The following is a 21,381-nucleotide window of genomic DNA, read 5'->3' as shown; positions in this document are numbered from 1 at the left end:
TCTTAGCATATGTTTTAACGCCTTGTTAAACCTCTCGACTACCCCATCGGTTTGGGGGTGATAGACCAGAGTTCTTACCTGTTCGATTTTGAACCGGTGGCACAACTCTTTCCTGAATTTTGACATAAATGGGTTACCTTGGTCAGTCAGTATTTCTTTAGGTATTCCCAACCTGCTAAAGACATGGACTAACTCTCTAGCAATGGTCTTGGTTCATGTATTGTGCAACGGTATCGCTTACGGGTACTTGGTAGCGTAATCCATTATCACCAGAATATATTGATGGCCCCGGGCAGACTTCATTAAGGGTCCAACCAAATCCATAGCTATTCTTTCAAATGGCACCTCAATAATGGGTAATGGGACTAGTGGACTTTAAAATGTGGTCTTGGAGCATGATACTGACATTCAGGGCAGGATGCACAATAGTCAGATACCTCTTTATGGACCCCGGGCCAGAAAAATCTCTGCAAAATTCACCCAGTGGTTTTCTTTACCCCTAGGTGACCTGCCGTTATATGACCATGAGCCAGATCAAACACTGTTCTTCTGTATGCTTTGGGAACTATTAATTGTTCCACAATATCTTCCCCTTTCTTAGTCACCTGATACAAAAAAATCCTGACATACTGCCATGTGAGGATATGACAAAGAACCATCGGGGTCTAGGGGTTCACCATCAATCACTTTGACATTCTCCCTGGCTTTTACCAGAGGGTCATTTAACTGCTCCATGGCAAAGACCTCTCTTCTGACTTCTAAATCTGGCAGATGATCAACTGGCTCAATAACACTTCCCACCTCAGTGGGAGGCACATCACTTGGTAAGCCACCATCATGCTCCGCATTCTCTAGTTCACCAATCATACTAGAAAAAGGGAACATCTCTGACTCTGAAGAAACTTCCTCTGCTACTACACCAGTAACCTTCTCAAATCGGTCAGGGTGATTTAAATCGGCTTTCCCACAACTTCCAGAAGTGAGCAAAGTCTCTCCCCAATATTGCATCATACATTAAGCCATGTACCAAACCCACAGAGATTATCGTGGAACCACATGGTGTTTCTATGTTCACTTCTGCAGTAACATGATACCGAGTATCCCCATGTATGTAGGTCAAACCAACAGTTGTCCCCTTATGCTTCAAGGGGTTCACCAGTTCAGCTTTTATAATTGTAACCAGGCTACCAGAATCTAACAGAGCCTCTACTTGGTTGCCTTCTACAGTGAGTACACACATGTACTAATCTATCTCAGCCTGCCGGTCAGCAGTACAGGCTGGCTGTGCAAAGAAAGACATCCTGTAGTTGACATGAGTGGTATCACATTGAATAGGTTCAGAGGTAAGTGAACAATTAGCCGCAATATGGCCAAAACCACCACATCGGAAACACTGAATCACATTATTATCTAGTCTTTTACGGGGTAGGAACCTTCCTGGCCTGGCTGGCCTATCTCCAGGTTCCACACCCTCAGTCTTAAGTACATTCCAGCATCCCTCTCCCCTGGAACAGTCTTACCAGTATCGATGGAAGTTTGCCGACGCACCATCAGGGCCCAGTGGGGCAGACTCAACAGCTTCTCCGCCATCACGTACCTATCCACCAGTTCAACTAACTGGTCTGTGGATTTAGGGTCTGCATGGCTCACCCACTTGTGCAGAGATGCAGGTAGCAATCGCAGATAGCGGTCCATCACAACTCTTTCCATGATCTGTGGTCCTGTCAGCGTCTTAGGCTGTAGCTATTTTGTGGTTAGATGGACGAGGTCATCCATCTGTGAGCATGGAGTCTTTTCCATTTGGAATTCCCAGCGGTGGACTCATTGGGCACAAACAAATGAGGTGACCCCCAAGCAAGTTAGGATCTCCCGTTTTAGCTTTTCATAGCCCTTTGCATCAGCCAGGCATAAATCATAATAGGCCTTTTGTGGTTCTCCAGACAGGAAGGGTGCCACAAGACTTGCCCACTGTTCCTTGGGCCAACTCTCCCTTTCTACGGTTCTCTCAAATGCCGTGAGATATGCCTCCACATCATCACTTGGAGTCATCTTCTGAAAAAAATTACTGGCTCGTATGGAGCGAGTGTGGGATGGAGGGTAAGTGGATGCATCTCCAGACCGTGCTACCAAGTGTTGTACCACCTCTTTTATGGCCTGGCTGTTTTCCGTTAAGGCCTGGTGGGGTTTCCTTGATGGTGACTTGTTGTTGCCTCTGGGCTGGCTCCAAGGCCAATAGTTGCACATTGGTGGATTTCAGCTGAGCTCTAGTAGCTTCCTGCTGAAGTTTGTTCATTTCCTGCTAAGCTCTGGTAGCTTCCTGCTGAAGTTTGTTCGTTTCCTGCTGAGCTGCCGTAGCTTGGAGCAAGGCCTTAACAATGTCCTCCATGTTGTCTTTAGGTGCAGGTTGGAAGCTGAATCTGGCTTCTCTAAGCATCTGCTGATGCCACCTTCATGGATTCCACAATTAAGTGTCTGTTCCTTTAAATTTTAAAGGAAAACATTTTTCCTTGCTGCAATTTTAGGGCCTGATTCAGACCCGCTCGCGAGCGCTGAGCGCTCGTAAGTGGGTCAATTTTGGCCCAGTGCGCATGCGCACGACGGAGCCGGCTCCATCGTGGGCAAGCGTGAGACCTGAATAGTGATGGGCAAGCCGTCGCTCCGGGTCTCATACCAAAAGGGGCGTGCTGTCGATGGTGAGTGACAGCACGCCCCCTTTGGTGGGCGTGCCAGGGGCGTGGCTGCCCAGACGGAGGCGTTCCCATGGGAACGCCTACCATCTGGGGCTGGCCCCACTGACATCACAAGTGATGTCACTGGGAGTGCCTTCGGCTCTGACAGAGCCAAAAGCACTCCAGGGCTTGCGGCAATGAGACCCTACCACAAGGGTCTCGTCGCAAGCCCGATGGTGACCATCTCTAGCCGCTCGCTATAGCTGTGGGTGGTCACCCACAGCTATACGAGCGGCCAGGAGGCCGCTCTAAAAATTAAGGACAGCCCTGATTCAGAGCGAACGCTCTGTCAGAGAGTCCGGCTCTGAATCAGGGCCTTAGTGTGTGATTGCCTGCATTCTCCACCAAATGTGACACAGTCGGGATAGGTGTTCCTCTCCTGGGTAGATGGACTCCCTCTTTACACAAACAGAACACAATTCTGGGGTTCTCGTACAAGCTGGTCGGAGCCAGTCTTTATTGTACAGGACACATAAATAAAATAAAACATAAACAAATTCCTAGCCCATCTGGGCTCTAACTAGACAGTAGGTTCCCTCACTATCAGAACACTAAATAAGTTCACGTCCACAGTACTTACTGGTTTGCATCAAAACAGTGTCTCAGCGCAAGCTAGCCTGCGGGCCTGCTCTCCCAGGTATGAGACACTCAGCAGAACTAAATCCAGCTTATAACAGTCATTTCCAGATGCAAGCCCTAATGAGCCTGCTACCAGGCTGAAAGGCCCAACACCTGGAGTGGCCTGTGGATGGAGCCATCTCCTCACATCCACACCCCCAGGACCCATTCTGGCTTTTCACCAAAGCCAACATTCCAATCTGTTCAGCAGAACAGACTTTTCCTGGGGGTTTAAAAGACATATGTGAGAAATCTGGGCCACACATATATGCCATCCACAACTTTTCCAATGCTTCTATCACATATCCCCCCCCCCCCCTTTGTTTCGACCTGTGGAGTGGAACAACTGCAGCCACCAAACAATGAACGCGTGACAACGTGTCTGCATTGGCCAGCTGGCTTCCTGTCCTGGGTTCTATCAAAAATGTTAAGTTTTGTAATGCCAAGAACCTCCTTGTTATTCTTCCATTGATCTCTTTGTTCTCTGACATCCACTTCAACGGGGCATGGTCAGTGATCAGCCTGAATTTCCTTCCCACCAAATAGTACCTGAGAGTTTCCAATGCCCAGTTTGTGGCCAATGTTTCCTTCTCGACTGTAGCATAATTTCTCTCATGTACATTTAATTTCCTGCTTAGGTAAAAAATAGGGTGTTCCTCACCTTCCTTGCTCTGGGACAGGACCGCTCCTATACCTACTTCTGATGCATCAGTTTGCACAACAAACTGTCAAAATCAGGAGTCATCAGAACTGGTTGGGAACACAATGCTATTTTCAACTCCTGAAATGCCTTCTCTGCTTCAGGACTCCATTCCACCATGACTTTCTGTTTGCCTTTGGTAAGGTCAGTCAGTGGGACAGCAATGGTGGCAAAATTGGGTATAAACCTCCTATAATACCCAGTAATCCCTAAGAAGGCTCTCACCTGCTTCGTATTCAGGGGTCATGGCCAGTTTTGTATTGCCTCAATTTTATTAAGATGTGGCTTTATCAAACCTCTGCCAATGGTGTATCCAAGATACTTTACTTCTTCCATCCCTAGACAACACTTTTTTGGGTAGCCAGAACTAAATCCAGCTTATAACAGCCATTTCCAGGTGCAAGCCCTAATGAGCCTGCTTCAGCAGAACAGACTTTTCCTGGGGGTTTAAAATACAAATGTGAGAAATCTGGGACACACACAGATTGTGCATTAAGCAAATATTTAAAGTTCATAGAGAAAAGATAGAACGGCATCACTAAACATTGCCACTATACCTCAATTACTTCAATGTGTATTGACAATCTCACTATGAAACATAAGCCTATATAACCTAGACATTAGAACTGCACTAAAAGAAAGATAATTCTAAGCAGCGATTAGTCAGATCCAAATAACACCCTTCAATAATTAAAGAAAACATTGCAATCCCAGCTGTTCATTCAAACCTTTAGGGGCATGTGTGTCAAGTGCAAATATCCATTTGGACTTCAATTTTAATAACTGATGGGAACGATCACCCCCTCTTAAATTCCGGGGTACATGATCAATGATCCTGTATCTAATAGATGCCAAATTGTGCCTGGCCTCTAAAAAATGTTTGGCCACTCGCTGATCGCTGTGTCCCCTTTCCAATGCTAGCCTGATGGCACTCCGATGGAGAGCCATCCGCTCTTTGAACATCCTTTCGGTCTTCCTGACATAGTTATTACTGCACGAGCATGTTATTACATAAATTACGAATTTAGTAGTACAGGTCAAAAAATGTCTGATGGAATAAAGTTTGCCAGTTAAGGGATGATGAAAACACGTGCCACTAATCAAATATCTGCATGTGATGCAGTTTGCACATTTAAAACAGCCCTGTTTTTTAATACCCAGAAAGTTACTTGCAGGGTGGGGTACACTAGAAGTGATATCCAATTTGACAAGCATGTGAGATTTCTACACCTTCTGTAGCATGGCATAATTTTCTATATTTCTCATTCATCCACTAGGGGACACTGGAGTACATAGACAGTGGGGTATAGACGGTGCTGAATGGGAGCTGGCACTTTAAGAATTAAAAAGTGTGACTAGCTCCTCCCCCTCTATACCCCCCTACAAGCCCCAGTCTTAGTTTGTGCCTCGATGGGAGCTGACGTGTTTATTTACACTCTCCTCAAGGGGGTTTATTTTACAGTAGCGCTGCTGCGCTGAAGATTTTACATTGAATTGAACAGACAGGCAGTAGCTGCACTGCTTGTCTGCACCTTTGGAAGCTGCCGGGGGGACCCACTCGCAACTGCATGCAGTTCGCCTGGGGTCCCCGACTACTAGTGACATCGGTCACCATAGGAGGACCCGCATGCCGCTGCTTGCAGCGCGCATAGCGGACCTCTATTAGTCAGCCGCGCACCGGCAGCTACAGCAGCCATGTGAGTATTCCCTGGCTCCCCGTCTAGCGGGGTAGCCAGGTTACAAGTGGCAAGAGTAGGAGCAGCAAGCGCTCTCCATATAGGAGGTCCCGCATGCCGCTGCGTGCAGCGCGCATAGCGGACCTCCACTAGCATCCACAATATGACCTGGCTCCCCGTCTAGCGGGGTAGCCAGGTTAACATAGAAAGCGCATGTAGTGCAATAAGTATGCTGAGGAGAGACAGCCAGCAGTAGGCTGACGCTGCTCTCTCTCTCTGTTACTGGTATAAGTACCAGCTATATCCTCTCCACTATAGACTGCTCCGATTAACGGGGCAGCCAAGACTGCATGTGCCCATGTTGCAAACACTAGCAGCAGCTAGTGTAGAAAGATTAACTAAGTTTGGGCGCCATAGCGAGGGGGCGGAGCCTAGCTCCGGTGCTCTGCTTCCTCCTCTCAGCCATCAGCGCTTCCCTCGGGTGTGCGGCGGCCATTAAGACACATGCTCTGTGGCTCAGCTGGACAAGCACAGGTTCTCAGTCACCAGATGGTCCCCGGTATGAATCCAAGCTGGGACATACAAATTGAAAATTAACAAGCAAGACCCTGGGTTCATCCCAATCAGGTCTTATGCCAGACTTTTATTTTCACTGGAGAGAGGCTTTACTTACTGTAATACTACTACAGGAAACTGACTGCATAGCTGAGACTGTAAGTAAGGGTTTAGGCTGGTCAGGAGAGAAATTAAGGCAAACATTGTTTAACTTGTATGCCCAGCGTTTTATAGCACTGCTAGGAGCGCTATTTGGACTCTCTCCTGCCTCTTTGTATGTCAGTTTTCTTCTTTTGACCTTGTTCGCAACACTTTACAGTTGTCTGTGTGGGGTCTATATATATCATGACTAAATAGTACACTAAAGTGTCCCAAAAGTTATTACCTGCAAATAGTCTGAATTTACAAGGGCAGTCATCTAACTCCCTAGTGTGTGACACTCCTGTATATCATGTCAGGAACGTAAGATCCACCGTCTTGTATGGCGCAGGTTATCATCCCGGGTTCAGTACCGGGCATCTCCACGTTAACATGGATGGTGTGGTTGGCATTGCTGCTACACAGCAAGTTGCTTCAATTCACCAAACTTTATTGTGTGAAGTTTGTTTATTTTTCATGTGATTTAAAAGCAGTACCTGTACATGTAAGTAACATTTATGTCCCATCTCTCTGTTGTGCTGGAGACCCTTCAGAAAGACAGGGGGGTCTCCAAGTCAACGGTTCTAAAAATATACCGAGGGGATCTCCATGGCACACGTCTCTAATAGTCGTTGCCACTAGTCCTCCAATGAAAGGAGGAGATTATACACTGTTTGCAGTACAGACACTCTGACCCTACCTGTGCGGAGTTTGTATGTTCTCCCTGTGCTTGCGTGGGTTTCCTCCGGATTTCCAGTCCGTCAGCTGTTGTATTTCTAAAGAATATATGACAAGCTTTTGCTTGGGGAACAGATGTCCCTGCGGTTATTATTATTTATTTATTTTTATCCTTTGCATAGGTAATCTGGTGAGGAGCTTGAGTGGCTCAACTGTTCAAGCGAGTACACCTGTGACAACAGTAGATACTCTCCTACAGTACTCTGTCTACAAAGCTACGCAGCCAGCATCTGAGGACATGTTTTTCAAATAAAATGTTCTCAAGCCCATTTATATTCAGGTCTCTGTGTCCTGAGAGTTTATATTCTGTAAGCAATATCGTAGAAACTACAGATATCCCCTGAAGGGATGAGAGAGTGACGTCAAAAGTCATTGCCAATATTTTCAGATCTGGCATTGTCGGCGCGTAGGGCGCTGCAATTTAAACCATGACAGTTTGTAAGGAAGAACAATGATTGAGAACTAGAAGGGTTTTCTCAAGTTAAGGGAGGTAAATCCTCTTATATACCGTCTGCGACTCTCACTGAAAAAAAGAAAAAAAAAAAATATGGCAGAGTTGCAACAGTGTTTGCTTCGGCAGCACATATACTAAATTGGAACGATACATGGCCTCTGCGCAAGGATAACACATAAATTCATGCAGCGTTCCATATTTTAACAACGACAGGAATATAGTTTCAAGAAAAATATATCCTAGCTACAGTGGTAGTCCAGGTTCCCAGACCACAGTCTTTTCATGGGTCCGAAGCCTTACAACATGGTCAAACCTACTCCGAGCTTGTAGAATCTCAATTTTTCCCTAAGGATTTTCTAGTTAAGATAGTCCCTTTAGTCGGGAATTGCGGAACTAAAGGATAGAGATTCACGATCTCTGGGGATATCAAGGACGACTTTCTTCAGATCCCTATCGGACCGCCTCACCAGGCGTTTTTGAGATTCGTCATTCGTATTCTCATACCGGAGTTGGAGCTTACTCTTTGGCTTATCATCAGTCCCTATGTTAGCATAGGGAATCACTATTATCCATTACCTAGACATTCTTCTGCTGAAGGCAGATTCCAGGGACCAATTACTGCAGAACTTCTCAGTGATTCACTTCCGTCTCAATTGTCATGGTGTAGATTCAGTATTTTCCCAGGTCTCATCGGCAACGAGCACCGAGGCTAGTGTTTTCTGGGTATGGTCATGGACATCTTCTGTCAGTAAGTGTTCCTTCAGGAAGGAGCAACGTCCATTTAGTTAGTAAGGACAGTGGCTTTCGTATCCTGGGAAAACTGTTGCAGCATTCGAGGCCATTACTTACGGACGTTTTCCCTCCGGGACTGTTCAGCTATACCTTTTTTTTCAGTGGACAGGATCCCATCTTTTCCTCGAATAATGAGTAAAGTTAAGTCTCAGAACTCGGATATTTCTTCTCTAGTGGTAGGAATTAATACTCCTACTGGAGGATAGAAGTTTTGAAGTAAAAGACGCGAGTTTGAGAGGATGGGAGACCGTGATTCAGGAAGATCTCTTACAAGACCACTAACCAGTAAAATTGCAGGCAGTGTTCTCCGCTATTCTTACAACAGATCTCCTGTGGCAGGGCTGAGCAGTCAGAGTCCACTTGGATAACACCACAACCATGGCGTACATCAGACAAATTGACACCAGAGGACTGGCGGCTATGCAGGTGTGAGGTAGCTGCTTGTGTCTGATAAGTAACAAATCAGAAGCGCAACCCCAAGCTTTGAGACATAAGAGAGCCTGAAGGCCCTGAATCTAAGGTGCTGTTTGGCTCCTTTGTCAGGTGCACCCCTGCTCTCTGTGATGATGGGTCTTTGGCTTTTGTGGATTAAAGAGAAATGGTGCTTATTTGCAAAGCATGCTTTTACACTCTCCTGGGTGATTGGAGCATATATCTATGATTTCAATAAAAAAAAAAAATAATAATTATATAGGACCTGTAGACAATGAGCAGGATTCTATCCTGGGTGTAACGGTTTGCAATGGCAATCTTCATTCCAGGCGTAGCAGATTTGAGGCTAACTACCTCAGCTGGCAGGTCGTGCATTCAGGGGAATGAGCTGTACATCCGCTGTTTTCAAAGGCTGGTCCTACGGTGAGGTCTTCCTCAGGTTGACCTCATAGAATCAATACTGAACCATACTTGGTCTCTCTTCTTCTCTAGGACAAGATACCTGGCGACTATGACAATGGACGCATTGTCATCGCAGTGGCTTTTCCAATTTATCTACCTGTTCCCTCAGTTTCCTCTTCTCCCCCAGAGTTTTTCTTTTTTCGGACTGAGGAAGGCAAATCCTCTATTAGTAGCTCTGGATTAGCCTCACAGAGCTTGGTATTCCAACCTTCAACTTCTACTCATCAACGATCTGTGGTCATTACGTTTGTGAGAGGATCTCTTAATATATGGTCCTTTAGTCTATCTGGACTTACAGCGGCTACGCTTGACAGCGTGGCTGTTGAAAGGGCCACCTTACATCCTAATGGGATTCCATCCAGGGTACTCCCTACTATGTTTAGAACTCGGAAGATTGTTGCTTCTCAACATTACCACCGTATTTGGTAGACTTATATTGCAGGCTCTATCTGCTTTCTTCCAGTAAAAGCTGGCCTCTATACCGGACGTACAGTTTTTTTCTTCAGACGATTATTCCGTTACATCCATACTTTTTTCCTCCAACGGATCCAAGGAATTTTGATATAGTACTTTCCTTTTCACAGTCTCCTCTGTTCGTACCGTTGGAGTAGGAGGACTTATTATACCTTCATAGAAGGTATCACTTCTTCTCACACTGGTCTAAGCCAGGAGGGTGTAGTAACTGGGAACTCTATCCGGTCATTCATCATTCTTGCTATTTCAAAGGTTAGAGCGGAACTCCATTCTTACATTTCCTTCCTAAGGTGGTTCGGTTTTCTACATCAACCTCCCTATTAGGGTTCCGGTTCTTCCATACGCTTCACCTTCGTCTAGCTTTACTTTTGGATATTATTAAAGCTCTTCAGATCTCTGTAGAGAGGACGGTAGCCATAAGTGGAACAGCCATTTTTCCTGTTTTTTGCATTATGTTTTAGGTCCTCGCTAGCCAGCTTCCAGATGGTCACTCATCTACTGGTTTTGTCTGACCTTCAGACAGGTGGATATGGCATCATCTAGGGTGTATGCCTTATTGGCCTTGTGGTAGGGTAACGGCTCCCACCACAGCCCAATGTTATAGGGCCTCTGGTTTTTATCAGAGTATTCCTCGCGCTCAGTGGGTACCTCGTGAGGGGCTTATCGCTGGGTTTTCCATGGTGTTACTTTGCCGAGCGGCTTCTTGGTCTGGTCGGCATACCTTTGTTCATTTTTATAGATTTGACATGTTTGCGGCCTCTGCAGCGCAGTATGGCCGGTCACTTTTGCAGGGTTCTCAGTGCTTCCCGCCCATATTGGGAGCTCTGGGACGTCCCCACTGTCTATGTACTCCAGTGCACCCCTAGTGGATGAAGGAGAAAACAGGATTTTGGTACTTACCGATAAATCCCTTTCTCCGATTCCATAGGGGACACTGGACTCCCACCCTGCGCTGCTCCTTCCTGCCAGGGTTGTGGTCATGATATATAACTATTAGAGAACGGTTTGATGTCTCTGGTTGTGTTACTGGTTTTCAACCTTTTCCTCTGTTCTGTGTACTTGCTTCGCCTCCTACTCTTCCGTTTGTTTATCTCAGCTCCCCTCGGGCACAGTTTTCTAAGACTGGGGCTTGTAGGGGGGTATAGAGGGGGAGGAGCTAGTCACACTTTTTAATTCTTAAAGTGCCAGCTCCCATTCAGCACTGTCTATACCCCACTGTCTATGTACTCCAGTGTCCCCTATGGAATTGGGGAAAGGGATTTATCAGTAAGTACCAAAATCCTGTTTATTTAAGCTTAAGAGATTTTTATCACTGGAGATAATGGGCCACAATCGTGCAGTATGACGTTTGATGTTAATACTTTCAGGATTAAAATGATTAACCCAAGTGATCCGATTATCAGTATGCTTTTTTGGGGTGGGTCTTAATAGTTGCTTACGTGTCATTTTTAATGCCTTTTCTTTTTGTTTCAAAAGGTCACTCAAATTATAACCCCTCTGCAAAAACTTGGTTACCATTAGGTCTAATTGGGGTTCTACTTCCTCTCTATTGCTGGTGATTCTGCAGACTCGCAGAAATTGCGAGTAAGGGAGCCCCTGCTTAAGACCATACAGATGGAAGCTTTTTGAATGTAACAAGTTATTCCTATCCGTTAGTTTGGTAAATAAAGAGGTCTTGATCTTGGTACCATTCTTTTGGATAGTGACATCTAAATAATTAATTGACTGGCATTGATTTTCAAAAGTGAATTTAATTGGATGTTCACTACTATTGTGTGCTGTTAATAAATTGTAAAATTTATCTAATGGGTCTTCCCAAAAAATCAACAGATCGTCTATGTATCTAAGATATAAAAACAGATGTTGACTGATATCGTTACTAGCACAGAACAGATCATTTCTACCACAAACATATAGCAGTTTGCGAACGACAGAGCCACTGTAGAGCCCATGGCACATCCAGCTAGTTGGAGGTAATAATTACCATCAAATAAAAGTAATTTTGCGTGAGAGTTAATTCCAATAAGGTAATAACCAGATCAATATCGGGTCCCCAATATTTGGAATTGTTGGTCAAAAGTTGTCTCACGGCTGCCAAACCACTTTGATGGGGGATACTCGTGTACAAGCTTTTCACATCTGCTGTACACAGAAGAAGGGACTTGGGTAGTTCTGGTAGATCGCTGCTTAGAATTCTCTTTCTTTTAGTGCAGTTCTAATGTCTAGGTTATATAGGCTTATGTTTCATAGTGAGATTGTCAATACACATTGAAGTAATATTGAAGTAATTGAGGTATAGTGGCAATGTTTAGTGATGCCGTTCTATCTTTTCTCTATGAACTTTAAACATTTGCTTATTTTACTATTTTTTACCCTTTAGGTCTCCGTATGTTTGTTTTTGTATTGTTGTTATGGTGATGGTTTTGTCATATGTTGATGACGTCAGAGGTATGCCGCGTCTGCGATGGGGTACCGGCGTCTGCTCACTCGTGGTGCAGTGTATTTAAGGTAAGATGTGTTTGTTATTCTTTTTCTATATCCTGACAAAAGGGCCATTAAAGTCCCTAAAACGTTGATATAACAACAGGCTACTTACTGCTTCTTCAGTCACCGTGAGTGCCGCCCTCTTTGCATATATATATATATATATATATCCTCACCTGCCAAGGAGAGGTAAACGGAGGGCACAGGACGCAAGCATTGCTTTACAGCACAGGAGGGCCTGCTATCTACATATATATAGGCAGCCTGATGTATGTGTGTGTGTGTGTATGTATGTATATATATATATATATATATATATAATCAATACAATAATGAACGCGAGGGCACTAATCAACAATAAACAATTGGTTAAAATAACATTTTAGAACAGTCCAAAGCTTTATAAGAAATAATTGTGCTTGTTCCAATTTGGGGAGAATCAAAGCAGTCCAGGAAATTTTTTTATTTGACTTTTCTTCATAATATGTGGAGGAACTGTTACGATGGGAGGGCATGTCCTGAAATATACCCTCACACTAAAATGTCACCCAAGAAAGAAGGTTTACGTTTTAGCTTACTAGCAAGGCTTTAATTGGATGTTTCTTTTGGGGCAACATCCATTGCTTGCATACAGTTTAAGACATCAAGTGCTAAAAGGATTATTTAGCGGTGAAAGCTAAAAGTCTGTTTTTTTTAAAGGTGGAAAATATTTTTTCTGATTGTACCCCTGACTAAGGCCCTCATTCAGAGCCGTTCGCTATTTGCGTTCGTTCGTTCAAAAACAAGGGGTGGCTATTCAAATGATCCGTTCGCACATTGCAGTCTGTTCACACCTCTAAGTCTTAACGAGCGAGCAAAACATACGCTCTTTTATTTCTTAAAAATGCCCCCTGGCCGCTCGCACCATACGTCATGTCTGCTATTTATTAGATTAATCGAGTACATCGAACAGGATATGAACTGCTCGCTATTCTTGTGGTTGGTTTTTTCAACCGCTATTTTGCGAGCAGTTCTGAGTTAAAAAAAACCAAATGACGTGGTCATTGACGCTGCTATATTAATTATGCACACCCATAAAACGCCCGTTTTGACCTTTAAGCACGCCTGCGTTCTGATCTCCACTCCCCGTTTTCAAGCACCTTCCCCTGTTACCACCCACATACGCCTCATTCTGTCACTCAAAATAGCAGGCACTCGCTATATTGCGTACAAACGATTTTCGGCCGCACTGACTGGTTCGCGCATGCGTACTAAAAACCGTACGCATGCGCAGATGTGCGAACATCGCTCGGAACGAGCGTACTGCCGCTAGCGAGTGGCTCTGAATGAGGGCCTAAGTCCCATTCAATGGACAAAATGCGTAGGGTTAAGGTATCATACCCTTCTGTCCCAAGTCAGGTTTCCACTTATGAGCTCACACCCTTTGGGGTGATTGATGGTGTACATCTACCTTACCAAGACGTTGGTTATCTGACACCACTGTATTCTGATGTAAGAAATTGTTTCTAAAATATTGTTAATAAAAAAACAAAAGATCGCTTGCATCCAGTGTATGCAAATTTTTCAAAGTGACGTCATGGAAAGCGAGCGCTCGCTAAGGCATAAGCACACCCACTTTAGTTGTGCGAGCGATCACTCTGTGTATGCAGACACCCACTAGCGTATGTAGAGATGCCCACTAGCGCACGTTATCTCCAGTAAGTGTATTAAAACTTTGGTACATCAAGCACCATCGGTAGTGAACGCAGCACTTGCGGTAGCCTTACCCTGCCGCAAGCACTGCAAGGACTTCAGTGTCCTGCTGGGATGGGTCCTGCTTTGAGGTGCTGCTTGAATTGACCTTAACGCAAAATAAGTTTTTTTTGTGGTTATATATATTGTGATAGGATCACTGGTAAAGTGGTCTGTGGCAGGTACATTTGTCCCAGATTCCTGTCTTATGTGTTTTAAAACCCCCAGGAGAAAGTCTGCAGTGTAGCAGGCTTGAGTCTTGGCTTTTTGAAAAGCCGGTTTGGGACCTGGGGGTTGTGGGTGAGAGGAGAGGGAGGGCTCCACCCACGGCCACTCCAGGTTTTGGTTCTCGCAGCCTGGTAACAGGCTTGTTAGGGTTCCCACCTGAGAGTGGCCAATATAAGCCTAGTTTGTTTAGGGCTGAGTGTCTCACCTGGGAGAGCAGGCAGGGAGTTTGCTCAGAGACGCTTGGAAACCTAACTGTGAGTGTTGTGCTGTGCCTTTGTTGCTGGTGAGGGCATTAGGCCCTGCCAGGTTCTGGTAGTGAGGGAACCACCTGTAAAGTTAGAGCCCGGCCAGGGCTAGGTTTTATGTTTATGGTTTCTTTTGTTATTTCTGACATTGTACAATAAAGACTGGCGCCGACCAGCTTGTACTTGAATCCAGTCTGGCGTACTGTTTCCCAGCTGCTGTAAGGAAGGAGTCCTCTACCCAGGAGAGGAACCCCTAATCTGACTGTGTCACAATATGGTGGAGAATACGGGCAACCACACACACTGAAGTAGCAGCGAGAGGAAAACTTTCCGTTTAAAAATTAAAGGGACAGACACCCAATTGGTGAGTGTGGAAATAACACTGTGTCCTTCGAGTCCCATAGAGGAGGCGTCAGCCAATGATCAGAGAGGCAAGGTTCAGCTTCCAACCTACGCCCCAGGACAAAATGGAGGACATTATTAAGGCCTTGCTCCAAGCTACAACAGCTCAGCAGGAGACGAACAAACTTAAGCAGGAATCTACCTGGGCTCAGCAGGAATCCACCAGGGTGCAACTGTTGGCCTTGGAGACAGCCCAGAGGCAACAACAGGTCGCCATCGAGGAAACCCGCCAGGCCTTAGTGGAAAACAGCCAGGCCTTAGCGGAAAACAGCCAGGCCATAAAAGAGGTGGTACAGCACCTGGTCGCCCAGCCCAGAGATGTTACTACTGGTCCTCCCACCACCACTCACTCCATGCGAGCCAGTCACTTCCTCCAAAAGATGACTTTGGGCGATGATGTGGAGGCCTATCTCACCGCATTTGAAAGAACGGCCGAAAGGGAGAGTTGGCCCAAGGAGCAGTGGGCAAGTCTGGTGGCACCTTTTCTGTCTGTGGAGCCACAAAAGGCCTATTTCGACTTATGCCTGGCTGATGCCAAGGACTATAAAAAACTAAAACAGGAGATCCTAACTCGCTTGGGAGTCACCACCTTTGTTCGTGCCCAACGGGTCCACCGCTAGGAGTTCCATATGGACAAGCCTCCACGTTCACAGATGCATGACCTCGTCCATCTGTCCTCAAAATGGCTACAGCCCGAGACGCTGACGGGACCACAGATCGTGGAAAGGGTCGTGATGGACCGGTACCTGCGATCATTACCTGTGACTCTGCGCAAGTGGGTGAGCCATGCAGACCCTAAGTCCGCGGACCAGTTGGTCGAGCTGGTGGAGAGGTACGTGGCGGCTGAGGAGCTGATGAATATGCCCCACCGAGCCCCGATGGCGCACCGGCAAACTCCCACAGACACTGGTAAGACTGTTCCAGGGGAGAAGGGTGCTGGGCGGTGGAATGTACCTAAGACTGAGGGTGTAGAACCTGGAGAGAGGCCTGCCAGGCCAGGAAGGTTCTTGCCCCGTAAACAACTAGACATTAATATAACTCAGTGTTTCCGATGTGGTGACTTCGGCCATATTGCCGCTAATTGTTCACTTACAACTGAACCTATGCAATGTGATACTGCTCATGTCTGCCGCAGGGCGTCTTTCTTTGCACAGACAGCCTGTACGGCTGACCGGCAGGCTGAGACTGATAAGCACATGTGTGTACTCACTGTAGATGGCAACCGAGTAGAGGCACTGTTAGACTCTGGTAGCTTGGTGACACTTATAAAAGCTGAGCTGGTGAACCCCTTGAGGCGTAAGGGGAAAACTGTTGGTGTGACCTGCATACATGGGGATACTCGATATTATGTTACTGCCGAGGTGAACAACGAGACACCATGTGGTTCTGCTATAGGTTCTGTGGGTTTGGTGCATGGTCTGATGTACGATGCAATATTGGGGAGAGACTTTGCTCACTTCTGGAAGTTGTGGGAAAGCCGTTTTGTTCCAGAAGTGAACAACCCCGATCCATTTGAGCGGGTTGTCGATGTAGTGGAGGAGGGAGTTTCTTCTGAGTCAGAGTTATTCCCTTTTTCTACTATGATTGGCGAACTAGAGAATGCGGAGCGTGACGGTGGCCCGCCAACTGATGTGCCTCCCATTGAGGTGGGAAGTGTTGTTGGGCCAGTTGATCGTCTGCCTGATTTAGAGGTCAGAAGAGAGGTCTTTGCCGTGGAGCAGTTGAATGACCCTACTTTGGTAAAAGGCAGGGAGAATGTAAAAGTAGTTGATGGTAAACCCGTAGACCCTGATAGTCCTTTGTCCTATCCCCACATGGTAATGTGTCAGGATTTGTTATATCAGGTGACTAAGAAGGGGGAAGATGTTGTGGAACAACTAATCGTTCCCAAAGCCTACAGAAGAACAGTGTTGGATCTGGCCCATGGTCATATAACGGCAGGCCATCTAGGGGTAGAGAAAACCACTGAGCGAATAATGCAGAGGTTTTTCTAGCCCGGGCTTCATAAAGAGGTATCTGACTTTTGCGCATCCTGCCCTGAGTGTCAGTATCATGCTCCCAGGCCACATTTTAAGGGTCCGCTAGTTCCATTGCCTATTATAGAGGTGCCGATAGTGAGAGAGCACCTGGAACAGGCTCAACAGGCACAGCAGAGGTTATACAACCGCAATGCTCGGTTACGCAGCTTTGCTCCTGGGGACAGAGTGTTAGTGTTGGTTCCCACTGTGGAAAATAAACTTTTGGCTAAATGGCAAGGGCCCTTTGAAATCTTAGAAAGAGTGGGACAGGTCAATTACAAAGTTTACCAGCCGTGGAAAAGAAAGCCAGAACAGATATACCATATAAATCTGTTAAAGCCCTGGAAAGATAGAACGGTACTGTCGGCCGTCCGAGCCCCTCCAGTAAATCCAGGGCCCTTAGTTCCCGAAGTGACAGTGGCAAAAACCCTGTCGGCAATTCAACAACGAGAGGTCAAGGAGTTTCTGATCAGAAATAGGGTGCTGTTCTCTGACATACCTGGGAAAACCTCGGTCATTAAACATGACATAATCACTGACCCAGGGGTTAAAGTTAATCTAAAGCCCTATAGGTTACCAGTAGCACAAAGAGAATCGGTGTCGAAAGAAATTTAAAATATGCTAGAGTTAGGGGTTATTGAAGAATCACATAGTGAATGGTCAAGTCCCATTGTGTTGATTCCAAAGCCCGACGGGAGTGTGCGTTCCTGCAATGACTTCCGAAAGTTGAACAGGGTTTCAAAATTCGATGCCTACCCGATGCCACAGTGGAGAAGGAGGCGTTGGCCATAAAGTGGGCATTAGAGGCTCTCAGGTACTACTTGGTTGGAAGAAAGTTCAAATTGATCACTGACCATGCCCCTTTGAAGTGGATGTCCGAAAATAAGGACAGTAATGCGAGAATTACGAGATGGTTCTTGGCGTTACAAACTTTTAAATTTTCAGTGGAACACAGGCCAGGGGGCTTGAGTCTCGGCTTTTTGAAAAACCGGTTTGGGACCTGGGGGTTGTGGGTGAGAGGAGAGGGAGGGCTCCACCCACGGCCACTCCATGTTTTCGTTCTCGCAGCCTGGTAACAGGCTTGTTAGGGTTCCCACCTGAGAGTGGCCAATATAAGTCTTGTGTGTTTAGGGCTGAGTGTCTCACCTGGGAGAGCAGGCAGGGAGTTTGCTCAGAGACACTTGAAAACCTATTTGTAAGTGCTGTGCTGTGCCTTTGTTGCTGGCGAGGGCATTACGCCCTGCCAGGTCCTTGTAGTGAGGGAAGTCACTTGTGAAGTTAGTGCCCCGACAGGGCTAGGATTTATGTTTTGTTTCTTTATGTATTTCTGACATTGTACAATAAAGACTGGCGCCGACCAGCTTGTACTCGAATCCAGTCTGGCGTACTGTTTCCCAGCTGCTGTGTGTGTGTAAGGAAGGAGTCCTCTACCCAGGAGAGGCACCCCCTAACCTGACTGTGTCACAATATATATATATATATAATATATATAAACTTTTATTGATAGGGGCCCCAACACATTTGTTGCCAAGGGGCCCCACAGATCTTTGGGCCTGATTCAGAGCCGCTCGTAAGCGGCCGCTCGTTCGTTCCGAGGGAAGTTAGGCCAACTGCGCATGCGTACGGATCGTTATACGCATGCGCTAACCAGTCAGTGCGGCCGAAATTCATGTGCTCGCAAAATAGCGAATGCCTGCTATTTTGAGTGACAGAAAGAGGCGTATGTGGGTGGTAACAGGGGAAGGTGCTTGAAAATGGGGAGTGGAAATCAGAACGCAGGCGTGCTTAAAGGTCAAAATGGGCGTTTTATGGGTGTGCATATTTAAAACAGCAGCGTCATGGACCACGTCACTGGGTTATTTTATAGTCAGAACTGCTCGCAAAATTGTGGTAGCAAACACCAACCCCAAGAATAGCGAGCAGTTCATACCCTTGTCGATGTACTCGATTAATCTAATAAATAGCGGACATGACGTCGGATGCGAGCGGCCAGGGGGCGTATTTTTCCAAAAAACGAACGCAAGTTTTGTTCGCTCGTTCAGACATAGAGGCGTGAACAGACCGCAAACAGCGAACGGTTCATTTGAATAGCCACCCCTAGTTTTAGAACGAACGACCGCAAATAGCGAGTGGCTCTGAATGAGGGCCCTTATTCGGCCCTGGGTGTTATAGTTAAGCATTCATATCCAGACTTTTGGTTTTGAAGTAAATTTATTTCTTCTAAGATGAGATTTGTATAGCAGTGGTCTGACTGATTTGTACAATGTTGCATCTGAGTGTATATGCAATTTATTTCATGCATGCAATTCAACTCTGGATTGTTATGGAACTGAGGGCCTGATTCAGAGCTGAACGCTCTGACCAGAGCGCTCACTCTGAATCAGGGCCCTCCTACCTGTTTTTGGAGCGGCCTCATGGACGCTCGTTTAGCTGTGGGTTACCACCCACAGCTATAGCGAGCGTCCATGTTGATGGTCGCGATGGTCAAAGACCATCGGGCTTGCGACTAGACCCTGCGGTAGGGTCTCGCTGCCGCAAGCCCAGGAGTGATTTTGGCTCACTCCCACTGACATCATTACTGATGTCAGTGGGGCCGGACTCAGACGGTAGGCGTTCCCATGGGAACGCCTCCGTCGGGCAGCCACGCCCCCGGCACGCCCACCAAAGGGGGCGTGCTGTCACTCACCATCGACAGCACGCCCCCTTTGATGCGAGACCCCGAGCGACGTATTTCTCGTCGCTCGCCGGGTCTTGCGCATGCGCACAACGGAGCTCCCTCCGTCGTGCGCATGCGCATGAGCCAAACATCGACCGGCTTGCGAGCGAACTTCCCTCGCGAGTGGGTCTGAATGACCCCCTGAGGACCTCATTCAGAGTCGGTCGTTGTGGCCGCACGGTCGTAAGGGAAAAGGGTCCGGATATGCATATGATGCACTCGCAAGTTGCGTCGTTAAGATGGGATCGTTAGCTGGCCGACCAAGGGGAGGATGCGGCCGTAAGACAAAAAATACGCCCCCTTCTCGTTCGCATTACATGTCATCTCCGGGCATATAAGGATTAATCGAGACTATCGGGAACCATCGGAACTGGTCGTAGAGCTTAAGGTTGACCATACCCTCTCTTAAGCTCTACGATCAAGTCAGTGTAAAACCTCCCATGTGACGTGTGCTATGACACTACTTTGTTAATTATGCACTCCCATAAAACGCCGTTTGCAAAGTCAGGCACGCCTGCGTTCGGATCTCCACTCCCCCGTTCACAAGCACCTTCCCCTGTTACCACCCACAAACGCCTCATCCTGTCACTCAAACTAACGACCTGGCCAAGTTCAAGGAGAGAGATATTTCCAATCGTAACAGCTAGTTTGCGCTCGGGCATTGCGAATTTTACGCATGCGCAGTTTAGCAAACATCGGTGGCGTACGACCGTGCAGCCGCAATGACCGACTCTGAATGAGGTCCTGAGAGCCTGATTCAGAGCCACTCGCAAAAAGCAAGCGCTCGCTCTGAATCAGGGCGGCCGCATGTTTTTTTAAATCCCGCCTCCTGGCCGCTCGTATAGCTGTGGGTGACCACCCACAGCTTTTGCAAGCAGCCAGGTGATGGTCGCGATGGTCGCCACCATCGGGCTTGCGACAAGACCTTGTGGTAGGGTCTCGTTCCCGCAAGCCCCAGTGAGCTTTCGGCTCTTATAGAGCCGGAAGGTCACCACTGACATCACTCGTGATGTCAGTGGGGCCTCCCCCAAACAGCAGGCATTCTTTTGGGAACGCCTCTGTTTGGAAAGCCACCCCCCCGACCAGCCTACCAAACGGGGCGAGCTGTCGATCAACATCGACAGCCGCCCCTTTTGGATGTGAGCGCTGGAGCGAGTGAGTTCTCGCTCGCGCTGGGGCTCGCGTGTGCGCACTGCACGCCCAACGACCCACTTGCGAGCGCATTGCGCTTGCTAGTGGGTCTGAATCAGGCCCTGAGTTAGATGGTTATAGAACTGAGGTGTATGGATGTGAGAACTGAGTTGGATGGTTACAGAACTGAGTGGGATGGTTACAGAACTGAGGCCCTGATTCAGAGCCGGACACTTTCCTTTTTGGAGCGGCCTCCTGGATGCTCGCATAGCTGTGGTGTGGATGACCACCCACAGCTATAGCGAGCGGCCAAAATGATGGTCGCGATGGTCAAGACCATCGCGACCATCGGGCTTGCGACGAGACCCTTGCAGTAGGGTCTCGCTGCTGCAAGCCCTGGAGTGCTTTTGGCTCTATCAGAGCCAAAAGCACTCCCACTGACATCACTAGTGATGTCAGTGGGGCCGGCCCCAGATGGAGGCGTTCCTCTTTGCTGCCACACCCCCGGCACGCCCACCAAAGGGGGCGTGCTGTCAATCACCATCAACAGCACGCCCCCTTTGGTGCGAGACCCATAACGACGGTTTGGCCATCGTTATTCGGGTCTCACGCATGCACACGACGGAGCCGCCTCCGTCGTGCGCATGCGCACTTGGGC

The 21,381-nt window shown here is 47.1% G+C and overlaps 1 protein-coding gene and 1 pseudogene across 1 annotated transcript in view; both read left to right on the top strand.

Moving 5' to 3' along the window:
- LOC148481403 (uncharacterized) overlaps positions 1-21,381 on the top strand; it is a 167,103-nt gene that overhangs the window by 80,403 nt on the left and 65,319 nt on the right. The gene's annotated exons all lie outside the window — the stretch shown is intronic.
- Positions 7,719-7,811, top strand: LOC148481404 (U6 spliceosomal RNA; annotated as a pseudogene).

Source organism: Taudactylus pleione, unplaced genomic scaffold (assembly GCF_031769625.1).
Source record: "Taudactylus pleione unplaced genomic scaffold, aTauple2 ptg000582l, whole genome shotgun sequence".
In the NCBI taxonomy this organism is placed as follows: domain Eukaryota; kingdom Metazoa; phylum Chordata; class Amphibia; order Anura; family Myobatrachidae; genus Taudactylus; species Taudactylus pleione.
This window is presented reverse-complemented; position numbering and strand designations above follow the sequence as displayed.